This window comes from Protobothrops mucrosquamatus, unplaced genomic scaffold (assembly GCF_001527695.2).
Source record: "Protobothrops mucrosquamatus isolate PMUCROS unplaced genomic scaffold, P.Mucros_1.0 scaffold1964, whole genome shotgun sequence".
Taxonomy (NCBI): Eukaryota; Metazoa; Chordata; class Lepidosauria; order Squamata; family Viperidae; genus Protobothrops; species Protobothrops mucrosquamatus.
In genome coordinates this window covers 72,506-83,037 of record NW_015388081.1, presented here as the reverse complement: position 1 = coordinate 83,037, position 10,532 = coordinate 72,506, and positions in this window count along the sequence as shown.

The following is a 10,532-nucleotide window of genomic DNA, read 5'->3' as shown; positions in this document are numbered from 1 at the left end:
TATAGTAATATAGACCACAAAGATAAATTCACTCTTTAATCATTGTATTAGCTATACAAGTTTTAGACAGCATGTGATTTCAGAAATACATCCATGAAATCAAAGAAAAACCCAAAGTATTAAAGAATATACTGAATATTAGAACATACAAAGAGCAACCGTACCAATTTGCTTCTAGTGAAAGCTTATTTTCTAATTGGCTGAATCCACAATTTTGTGAAGGTGCCTACAACATGCTTTCAATATTCCAAACCTGTTCTCTGTCCCAAAACAGTTGTGAACCTGTGCTATACAGTAAACAATTATTGTAACAATTATACACTAATATTATCCACTGGCTGGCCATCCGTTATGCAGGCCCAGTCATGCACCATCCAATGTATTATGGAGAAAAGTGAGCATTATGTTTTTACACAAGTGAATCTTCCTGTTGTCCATAAAACTAGCTTTAAATACACATTACATAAACAGCTCTGGCATCTTTAAAATATTGTAATGAGACTTTACAAAGCAGCATACTGAAAAAGGGTTCTATTGGTGCTGTATATAGAATCAGGGCTTTTTTGTCACAGAACGCACTAAAACAGAGTTCTGGCACCTGTTTTCGATGGATTTTCCAGAGTTGCGTTCTTTTCCTATTGTTTCCCTTCCTATCCTCATTTGTTTTTGAAAATGCCCTGCTGGCAGTACGATGTGAGTGGGGTCCCCTCCGGCACTGTCTGCCTCCTCTAGGAGGAGCCATGAGGCACCGGAGCACCACAGCCAGAGCGTGGCTTGATTGGGTAGGTCAGACCATGTGGTGTGGAAGCCAATGGTGGCAGTGGGAGACACATAAACATGGAGGCCATCTTTCACGAGAGGGTGAGTGAGCCTTTTGCCTTCCCTTAGAGAAGGTGGGGTGTGAGCTTAAAAAGTGGCAAAGCAAGAGGAAAGAAAGGCTGGTGTGGAAACTCACCTGACAGCAAAATTTGCTGTTTCGGTTCCTTGGGTAGTTCAAAGGCTGGAATGTCTACGAAAATCTCTTTTTAGTCTTTTATATTTTATATTCAAACTGCAGAGGGGAAGAATAAGAATAAAGCCAATGTCTTGTGATTTGTAGGTATTATTATTAATAATAATATATATTAATTATGTATTGGTCAGATGTAAAGGTAGACCTATAGTATCAGGTTTAATCAGATCTATTTATTAAATTGGGTTTAACTTAAAGGTAAATTAAAAGTAATTTGTTTACTGACAAAGTTTCAACTTCAATTTGTTTCAAGTCAATATCCATATTAAACTCCAAATGTACATTTTTCCACCTTGTTTGAGAACTTCTTAAAAATAATTCAATCTTTTACAAGCAACCAAATTTTGCCAATTTCATTCCACATAGAAAGCTGATATTTCCACTCATTAAACTAAATGGGTATGCCAATGGTAAATGTCCCAAAAGATTAACAAAGTGCCTCCTTGTAATTTAAAGCCACACAGTGCATGGTAACATTAATAGTATTAACTTACCTTGAACAAAATCCTAGTCTTTTAGACACACTAAAAATTGAAGGGTTTTTTTTTCAACTACAAAGGTAAACCTTGTAGGGTAGACAAGGTGGGTTGTATGACGTGTGTGAGTTCCAGCACCTTTTTTTTTTTTTTTTTTTTTACAAAAAAGCAGTGTATAGAATAGAGCTGGAAGGGACCTTGGAGGTCTTCTAGTCCAGCCCCCTGCTCAAGCAGGAGAACCTATACCATCTCAGATAGGTGATTGTCTAGTCTCTTCTTAAAAATCTCCAGTGATGGAGCACCCACGATTTCTGGAGGCAAGCTGTTCCACTAGTTGATGATCCTCAGTGTCAGGAAATTTTTCCTTAATACCAGGTTGCTTCTCTCTTTGATCAGTTTCCAACCATTGTTTCTCGTCCTTCCCTCTGGTGCTCTGGTGAACAAAGTGACCCCCTCTTCCTTGTGGAAGCCCCTCAGATATTGGAATACTGCTATCATGTCTCCCCTATTTCTTCTTTTCTTTAGACTAGCCAAACCCAAGTCCTGCAGCCGTTCTTCGCATGTTTTCATCTCCAGGCATTTGATCATCTTAGTTGCTCTTCTCTGAATTTTTTCCAAACTCTCTACATCTTTTTTGTGATATGGTGATCAAAACTGGCTGCAGTATTCCAGGTGTGGTCTTACTAGGGTTTTATAAAGTGGTACTAATACTTCGTGTGATCTTGATTCTATGCCTCTGTTTATACAATCCAGGATTGTATTGTAAATGTAAAACTTTGTTTTTCTCCACATTGAAACTCATTTTGTTGGATAGGACCCATTGTTCAAGTTTGTCTAGATCTTTTTGGATCCTGAGTGTCTTCTGGGGTGTTGGCTACTCCTGTCAGTTTGGTATCATCTGCAAATTTGATGAGTTATAATCCACTGGCAACTTATTATCTTTTGCTTCATAAAGGTTCTCTAAAAAAGGCAAAGTAGTTTAACTGGACATTTCCATGAATGGAGTTCCTTGAACATAGGAAAGAGACAGACATACAGATTTTACATAGGTCTGCACCTGATGAGCTATTAAATTCTTCATATAACAGAATGATTTAAACAACTAAGAAGACGTCAGGTGAAAACAAACCTCAAAATCATTATGACATCTCAAGGGTTTCTCAGTTACCTACACCACAGATATTCTTTCATATGTTTCCAGCATATCCTAACTATAACATAAATAATCAGTGTGTAAGGACCCACATCTTAAGGAAGCAGAACTCTTGGAAACAATTTCTTCCAACAGGAACTTTTATTAAGAGTAGTTGATAGCAGGCACAATAGACAGGATCTGAGAGATTTCTTTACAGATCGATTACTTTAAAGTGTCCCTAAGCAAACCCCACCCCACAGTTCATCCAGACGATTCAGATTGGCCAATCCCCAGGTGTTAGGTCCATTGTGGGAAAGCGGAGATAACATCAATCTGACTCCATTTGTAGTGCGATGATCCACAGCTCTTCACACCTCCTTTTGAGAATGGAGAGATAAGCCAGGTCCCGGAGGTTTGTACTTCTTCCCCCCCCCACACACTTTTCCTAGCTGCCCGGTTAGGGAAAAGAAGGTTCAGAGAGATGCATAGTGCAGGGGGAAATTTGTTACATTGTAATGGATAGCAGTCATGGAGTCAATAAACAAAAGGTTACATTGTAGCAAATGGAGTGAAAGCAATAAACCCGCATGCATATCCCCCTCCCCCTTGAAAGTATCGCAGAATCCAGGGAAAGGTGAGTTTTGGTTTTAGATCAGAGGAGATAGATAGAAATGAAATATAACTGGATTCTGACATCCTGCCCCTTTAAAAATCAGAGAGATCCACCTGTAGAGAAAACAAAACAGGTATAGTTTCGCAAAGGTTTTTGCGGTGGGAATCTTTTGGCAAGGGATAAAGTGTTTTCCTGTTTGGAAAACAAGTCCGTAACCACCCAGATGACAGTGTTTCCATTGCTTTCTGGTAATTCCACTATAAAATCCATGGCTATATCTTTCCAGGGGGCTGAGGGATTTGTCACTGGTTGTAACAGTCTGTGCAATTTCCCTTGCAACCTCTTAGCAGTTGCGCACATTGGGCAGCTGGCCACGTAACTTTCTATGTACTTTTTCATGGACGGCCACCAAAATTGCCTTTTAATTAAATGTAATGTTTTTACAAATCCAAAATGCCCTGCTGATTTTGTGTCATAGCATAGCTGCATGAAAGTGACCTTCTGGGTGGTTGATATATATAACTTTTCCCCCATCCATGGCAGTCCATCCTTGATTGTGCACACGTGTCTATTTTTTTTGGAACCATTCACCTGTTTCCAAAGTTTTCCGGAATTCGATTCCTGTTTGGCTACCCAGCTGCGGCTTTAATTTAGCTTGGGCTCTGGTGGTTACTGGCGCTGCCAGTTGTGTTTCAGGCATGAGTGGTTTAGAATCAGTGGCTCGCATTCTGTTATATTGGGGCATGTGAGACAGTGCATCTGCCAGGAAGTTCTCCCCCCCCCCGGCAAGTGCTTGAGTGTGAAACGGAATTGGTGAAAATGCTGGGACCAGCGGGCTTGTTTGGGAGTGAGTTTCCTGGTGTTTTTAAGGCTTCCAGGTTGTTGTGGTCCATCCAGACCTGTAAAGGGATTTTATTCCCTTCAAGGAAATGGCACCATGTAAGTAATGACCAACGCACCCTGTATGCCTCTTTTTCCCACGCAGCCCAATGTTGTTCCATTTTGGTGAGTTTCTTGGACATATATGCGCATGGTTGCAATACCCCTTCATCGTTTTCTTGTAATAGTACAGCCCCCACTGCCACAAAGCTGGAGTTCCCCTGTATTACGAAAAGTTTATCTGTGTCTGGGTGCCTCAGTATGGGTTCGGCAGAAAAAAGTCTCTTTAACCTCTCAAACGCTGCTTGGCATTCTATTGTCCATTTTAGTGGCAGGCTAGGTTTCACTGAGGACTCTCCCTTCATTTTTAGTAAGTTCGTGAGGGGCAGGGCTATTTGGGCGACCAAAGGAATGAATTGGCAGTAAACGTTTGCAAAACCCAGGAAACTTTTCAACTGCTTCCTTGTGCGAGGTGGTGCCCATTCTTGTACTGCTCTGACCTTCTCAGGGTACATTTCGATGCCCTGTGGGGATATGCGATAACCCAGGTAGTCTATTCTTTCCTGGTGGAATTCGCATTTTGATAATTTGGCATATAGGTGGGCAGCTCGCAGTTTCTTTAAAACTGCTCTGACTAGGTTGACATGTTCCTCTTTGAATTCGGTGAAGATAAGGATGTCATCTAGATAAACCAGGACCCCCTTAAATAGGTGCTCCATTAGTACCTCGTTGAATAATTGCATAAACACTGTGGGGAGGCCTTGTAGTCCAAATGGCAAAACTTTGAATTGGTAGCACCCCATTGGGCAATTAAATGCGGTTTTCCATTCATCCCCTTCCTTAATTCTAATGCGGTAATATGCTTCCCTTAGATCTAGTTTAGTGAAAATTCTTACTTTCGAGAGATGGGATAACATGTCCTTCATGAGGGATAGGGGTTATAGGTTGCTTTCATTGATTGCATTCAAGGAGCGGTAGTCCATGCACAAGCATATAGTGCCATCCTTCTTTTCTCTAAAGAGGACCGGGGCTGCTACTTTAGGCTTGACCGGCTCAATAAACCCCCTTTCAAGGTTTTTATTTATGAATCTTTCCATTTATTCCTTCTCCTTAGGGCTCATAGAGTATAGTCTGGGCTTTGGGAGTTTTGCCCCAGGCTTGAATTCTATGGCACAATCTGTGGGTCGGTGAAGGGGAAATTCATCCGCCCACTCCTCACTGAAAACTCCAGCAAGTTCTCGGTATTCCTCTGGTATTTCGGATAGCCCCTTTTCCTTTCCCATCGATGCTTTCTCTGTTCCTAAGTTTGGTAGAACTCCTTGGGTTTTTAAGTTCACACAATCCCCCTTCGGGAAATTGAGTTCTGCCGTCCTCCAATTTACCCAGGGGCTCTATTTTTTTAACCATTCCAGCCCTAGGATCACTGGGCATTCCATGCCTGGGGTCACTACAAACATTATGTCTTCCTCATAGTTCCCCAGGGATAGGTGGACTGATAAAGTGGCTAGGGTAGCTGGCACCCCTCTTGCTATGGACCCATCTAACTGGCCAAATGAGATTGGTTGTTTCAGCCTCCTCACCGGAATGCCCAAGTTCCCCACTAACGTCAGGCTAATGAGGCAGCGGGTGCAGCCAGAGTCTATTAAGGCTTTCACTTTGACAGCTTTGGGCATGGAGGGAACTAATATAGTCACTGTCTTGAGGATGGGTGCAATGGGTCCACTTACCAGGGTTTCGCCCTCCGAGCTGTCGTCCAAGGTGTCCACCAGCCCTGCGGTGTAGGCCGGAGTTTCCTCCCCATGCTTGGCAGGAGTTGGGGACTCCACAGCCTCTATTGCCCTCATGGCAGGTTCTTTTGGCTTGGCTGGGGACTTCCCTGATTTCCTGGCCGGTGATCGGTCTGGGTTGCGCTGAGGGGCTTTCAAGCGGCATTCTACGGCGTGATGCCCCTCTCTCCCACATTTGAAACAGCCCATTGACTTCTTGGACATAGCTGGCTCGTGCATCGGCTCAAGAGGTGAGTGGCCCCATGGTTTTCCTCAGGGGTGCCTCTTCAGTAAGTTGATCTCTGCTTCCTCCACCAGGACATACCATTCATTGAGTTGGTGTGGGTCCCCTTGAGGCAGGCAAGCATCATACAAGTCGTAGTTTAGGGCATCTTTGAAATGGCTAAGGAGGATGTTTTCCAGCCAGTTCAGCTTGTTGGCAATGGCCTGGAATTCTTGGGTATATTCGGCTACTGGGCGTCTGCCCTGCCTCACCATCTTGATTCTCTCTCGGGCCTTTTGATCAACCACGGGGTCCTCGAATCACCTTCTCAGAGAGGACATGAAGCGGTTGAAGTTGTTGAACTCTGGGGCATTGTAATCATGCAGGTTCACCATCCAGTCTGCGGCCGCCCTGTCCAGAGTGGATTCCACAATATGGATACATGCTTTATCACTGGGGATGTCCCGTCCGTATTCTTCCATGTAGCTAAGGACTTGGGTTAGGAAGAACCCCAAGCGTGGCAGCTCCCCCCTGAATATCACGTCCAGTGGTGGGAATCTTTGGATGAATTGGTGCCTTTACCGCCGATGATATTGTCTCCCATCCTGATTGCCATCTGCGGTTCGGCGAGGAGTGCGGGCTGCCGAAGTGGTAGCTGCTGTTTCAGCGGAGGTCCCCAGGACTACAGTTTCTGATTCCCCCTCCGTGTCTCTCCAGTTGCAGCTCCAGGTGTTGGTGTGGCCGTGGGGTTCAGGTTTCTCCTCCCCTAGAGAGCCGAGGGTTCTTTTCATCAGGTCAATAGCTTTCTCTAGAATCCAGTTCGAGTGCTGTGCACAACTTTTTTCTTCTTCGCTAACATGCAGGGATTTCTCCATCTCTTGCTTCCATTTAGGTTGGTGGCTGCTCCGTCTCAGGGTCACCTTTCTCGTTCTCTTTTCCCACTCGTCTTTTTTGCCAACGCCCATCGACCACCGAGGTTTGGGGTTGTGCATTTCCACCACTTCCTCTCCTGAGGAGTATGACTTCTCGGATCCCAATAGCTGGCGGGATCCCGGTCGGGGGGAAGGCTCCCTTTCTATGGGGTTTTCTCCCTTCCCTGCCTCATCATCTGACATTGTACTTTTTGCAAAGTCCCCTGGTAAGGTTCTTCCTTCCAGGTTGACTATTACTGCAGATCCTGTCTAATGTAAGGACCCACTTTAATCCGACATCTTAAGGAAGCAGAACTCTTGGAAACAATTTCTTCCAACAGAAACTTTTATTAAGAGTAGTTGATAGCAGGCATAATAGACAGGATCTGAGAGATTTCTTTACAGATCAATTACTTTAAAGTGTCCCTAAGCAAACCCCACCCCACAGTTCATCCAGATGATTCAGACCAGCCAATCCCCAGGTGTTAAGTCCATTGTGGGAAAGGGGAGATAACATCAATCTGGCTCCATTTGTAGTGTGATGTTCCATAGCTCTTCACACCTCCTTTTGAGAAGGGAGAAATAAGCCAGGTCCCGGAGGTTTGTACTTCTCCCCCCCTTCTTTTCCTAGCTGCCTGGTTAGGGAAAAGAAGGTTCAGAGAGATGCATAGTGCAGGGGGCAATTTGTTACATTGTAATGGATAGCAGACATGGAGTCAATAAACAAAAGGTTACATAGTAGCGAATAGAGGAAGTGAAAGCAATAAACCCACATGCATATCCCCCTCCCCCTTGGAAGTATGGCAGAATCCAGGGAAAGGTGAGATTTGGTTTTAGATCAGAGGAGATAGATAGAAATGGAATATAACTGGATTCTGACACAGTGTCTTGACTGCGACAATGATATATTTACCAACTGTGAATCATATAAGGTTAAGTAGTAGAAGAGGGAGATTTCAACAAAGTACTGTCAGATTTAATTCAAGGAGCAGCTCTGATTAACACAATCATTTCAGCAAAATTTTACTTTCACATAAGATAATTTTACTTTCACATATATGCAATCTGTGGTTGTAAAATTCTGGATTTTTCTTTCTACCTTTCTGATACACAAGGGAGATAAAAGGTTGGCAATCTGCATCTATTTTCTGTCTTGGTAGTTTTTATTTCTTTCATCAGTATGAGAAATAATGGTCACAGCTGCCAAGCTTGAAAGTTCATCTCGATCACAAATGTATGAAGGTCACTTGTGAATTACTGTAAAAAAAAACTAAACAGAAAAAAAAGAAATGAAAATGGCTTATTATTTTCCACTTTGCTGATTATGGGGAGATCAACCAATTTCTACAAAAATGATAAGTGACATCATAGTTTCAATTATAATTATAAAATATATCAATCTAAATGTCTTTCTGCTCTTGATATCTTCATGTCAATAATTTCAAGGAGGTATTTTCTGTATCTATATTTCATACATTTTGAAAAGTACCTAGGGCAAGGGCTTAAGATTTACCATGAGAATCATTTTCTTCCCTGTCAAAATTAACTGGTGCTGGAAGAAGTAATTGTTTACTTAAACTGCACTGGTTTTTATTTATTTTATTATTTGTTAATAGTAATTAATTAATATTCAATGGACCCATATCTCTTAAAAACTATGGACAAAATCCTTTTGTTTGTTTTTAGAGTTTCTTGAATCCTAAGGGGAAGACATAAATAGCACGAATGTGTTTTCTTTGACATATGTAAATGAACATGTGTGTGCCTATTTTGTGCATGAAAGTTGAATTATGAACTGGTAAACTCTTTGAAAAGGAGATGTGTATATCTAATATGTTCATCTATGCATAATGCTTAATGCAACATGTGGACACCTGCCTTTTGAAGCCAGTTTTAGTAACATGATAGACACTAGTCATATGCCCATTTTTGTTTGCATGGAAGAATATCTACCAATCTTTTTCTTTTCATGTTTTATTGGAATTAAACAATGATTAAGTCCATATTTTATGGCAGAATATTAAAAAACAAGAATAAAGACAACATTCAGTGGCAATCAGTTAATTAAGTCCATAGCAGGACTATGCACATAAAACTCCAGATGAGATCTACAATGATATAATTAGATGTGATGTGTGAACAATGTTCCAGTTTGTGTCACACATGGAACACATATAAAAACCCGGTAGAGCTCTGATCACACCATTGCAGATGCCATCTTGACTTAACCATATTCTGAGGACACTCCTAGCCAGGATATTAGAACCATTAAGGACAGAAAAGATGCAGCAAACAGAAACAGGAGAAAAAACATTTTTCCTGCAGACCAAACAGGTCTTTAGAATTACTAACATTTGGATCTAAAATGTTTGCACCTGTGAGTGTATTATTATAATGTCTTTGAAGAGATCCCCTGAGTTCACTGTAGTAGCTTTCCTATTATATAACTAAATAAGCCCTGTTCTCCTCATGGGAGGGGGGGGGGAAACAAACTGTTGGTGACTGGAGTCTCTCTCTCTCTCTCTCTCTCTCTCTCTCTCTCTCTCTCTCTCTCTCTCTCTCTCTCTCTCTCTCTCTCATACATACACACACAAACACAAAGTGGGAGAGAGTGATGCAGCAAATGGTTGTGATGCAAGGAGGGCAGCTGTCTGGAATAGATTCATGAATTTCTATTTTGTGGGGTAGTAGGAACATATTTCTGGAGTTCTCTTTAGGTTTTTTTTTTTAAATTTCCCACTTGGTGGTGACAAATAGTGATACAGAGACAAACTACAGATGTCATTTGGCAGAGGCCTATTGGTTATCCACCATTTGATTGAAGGTTAGAAAAGGACAGCAAGACTCCATTATTATTTTTAATGCCTGGAAACAATGGAGGTTCTACTACCTACTCATTTGTGTTTATCACAATGATTTAGTCCCAGATTTAGATTACTCCCAGATCGATAATCTGCATAGATTACTGCAGTAATCTTTGTGTAAAAATGTTATAAATGTTTGCAGTGTGTCTTGATAAAAAACTACAAGAAGCAGGTTCAACACAACAATGGTTAATGTGTCAACTGATTTTACATTAAAATGTCCCTAAGCCTACTTAATTTGCAACAGGGATCTCAACATGATTCACCATTTTTATATTCAGGCTAAACGAAAAAAGGAACGTAGCAAGATATTCATGGCAAGCAAGAGAAGCACCTATTATGTTGGCAATTGCAAACTAAAACCAAAAGGAAGTCTAAGAACATTACTTTCATTTGGTCCTCTCCAGTCTGAGTACTCCAGATGTTTTCAACTTCCGTACAACCTCCTGTTTATAGACTGGGAATTGTGGGAATGCAACAAGGGCTGGAGTAGATGTTCCTAAAGTAACTTTCAATTCATATTCTTTGATTCTGTGATTTGAGGAGTATTGGGTTGGGGAAGTGTGATGTAAATATTTCAAGGCCTATATAAAGGACTTGAATCATAGAGCTGGAATATACATTAATCATCTACTCCAAGCCAGGTCCTCTAT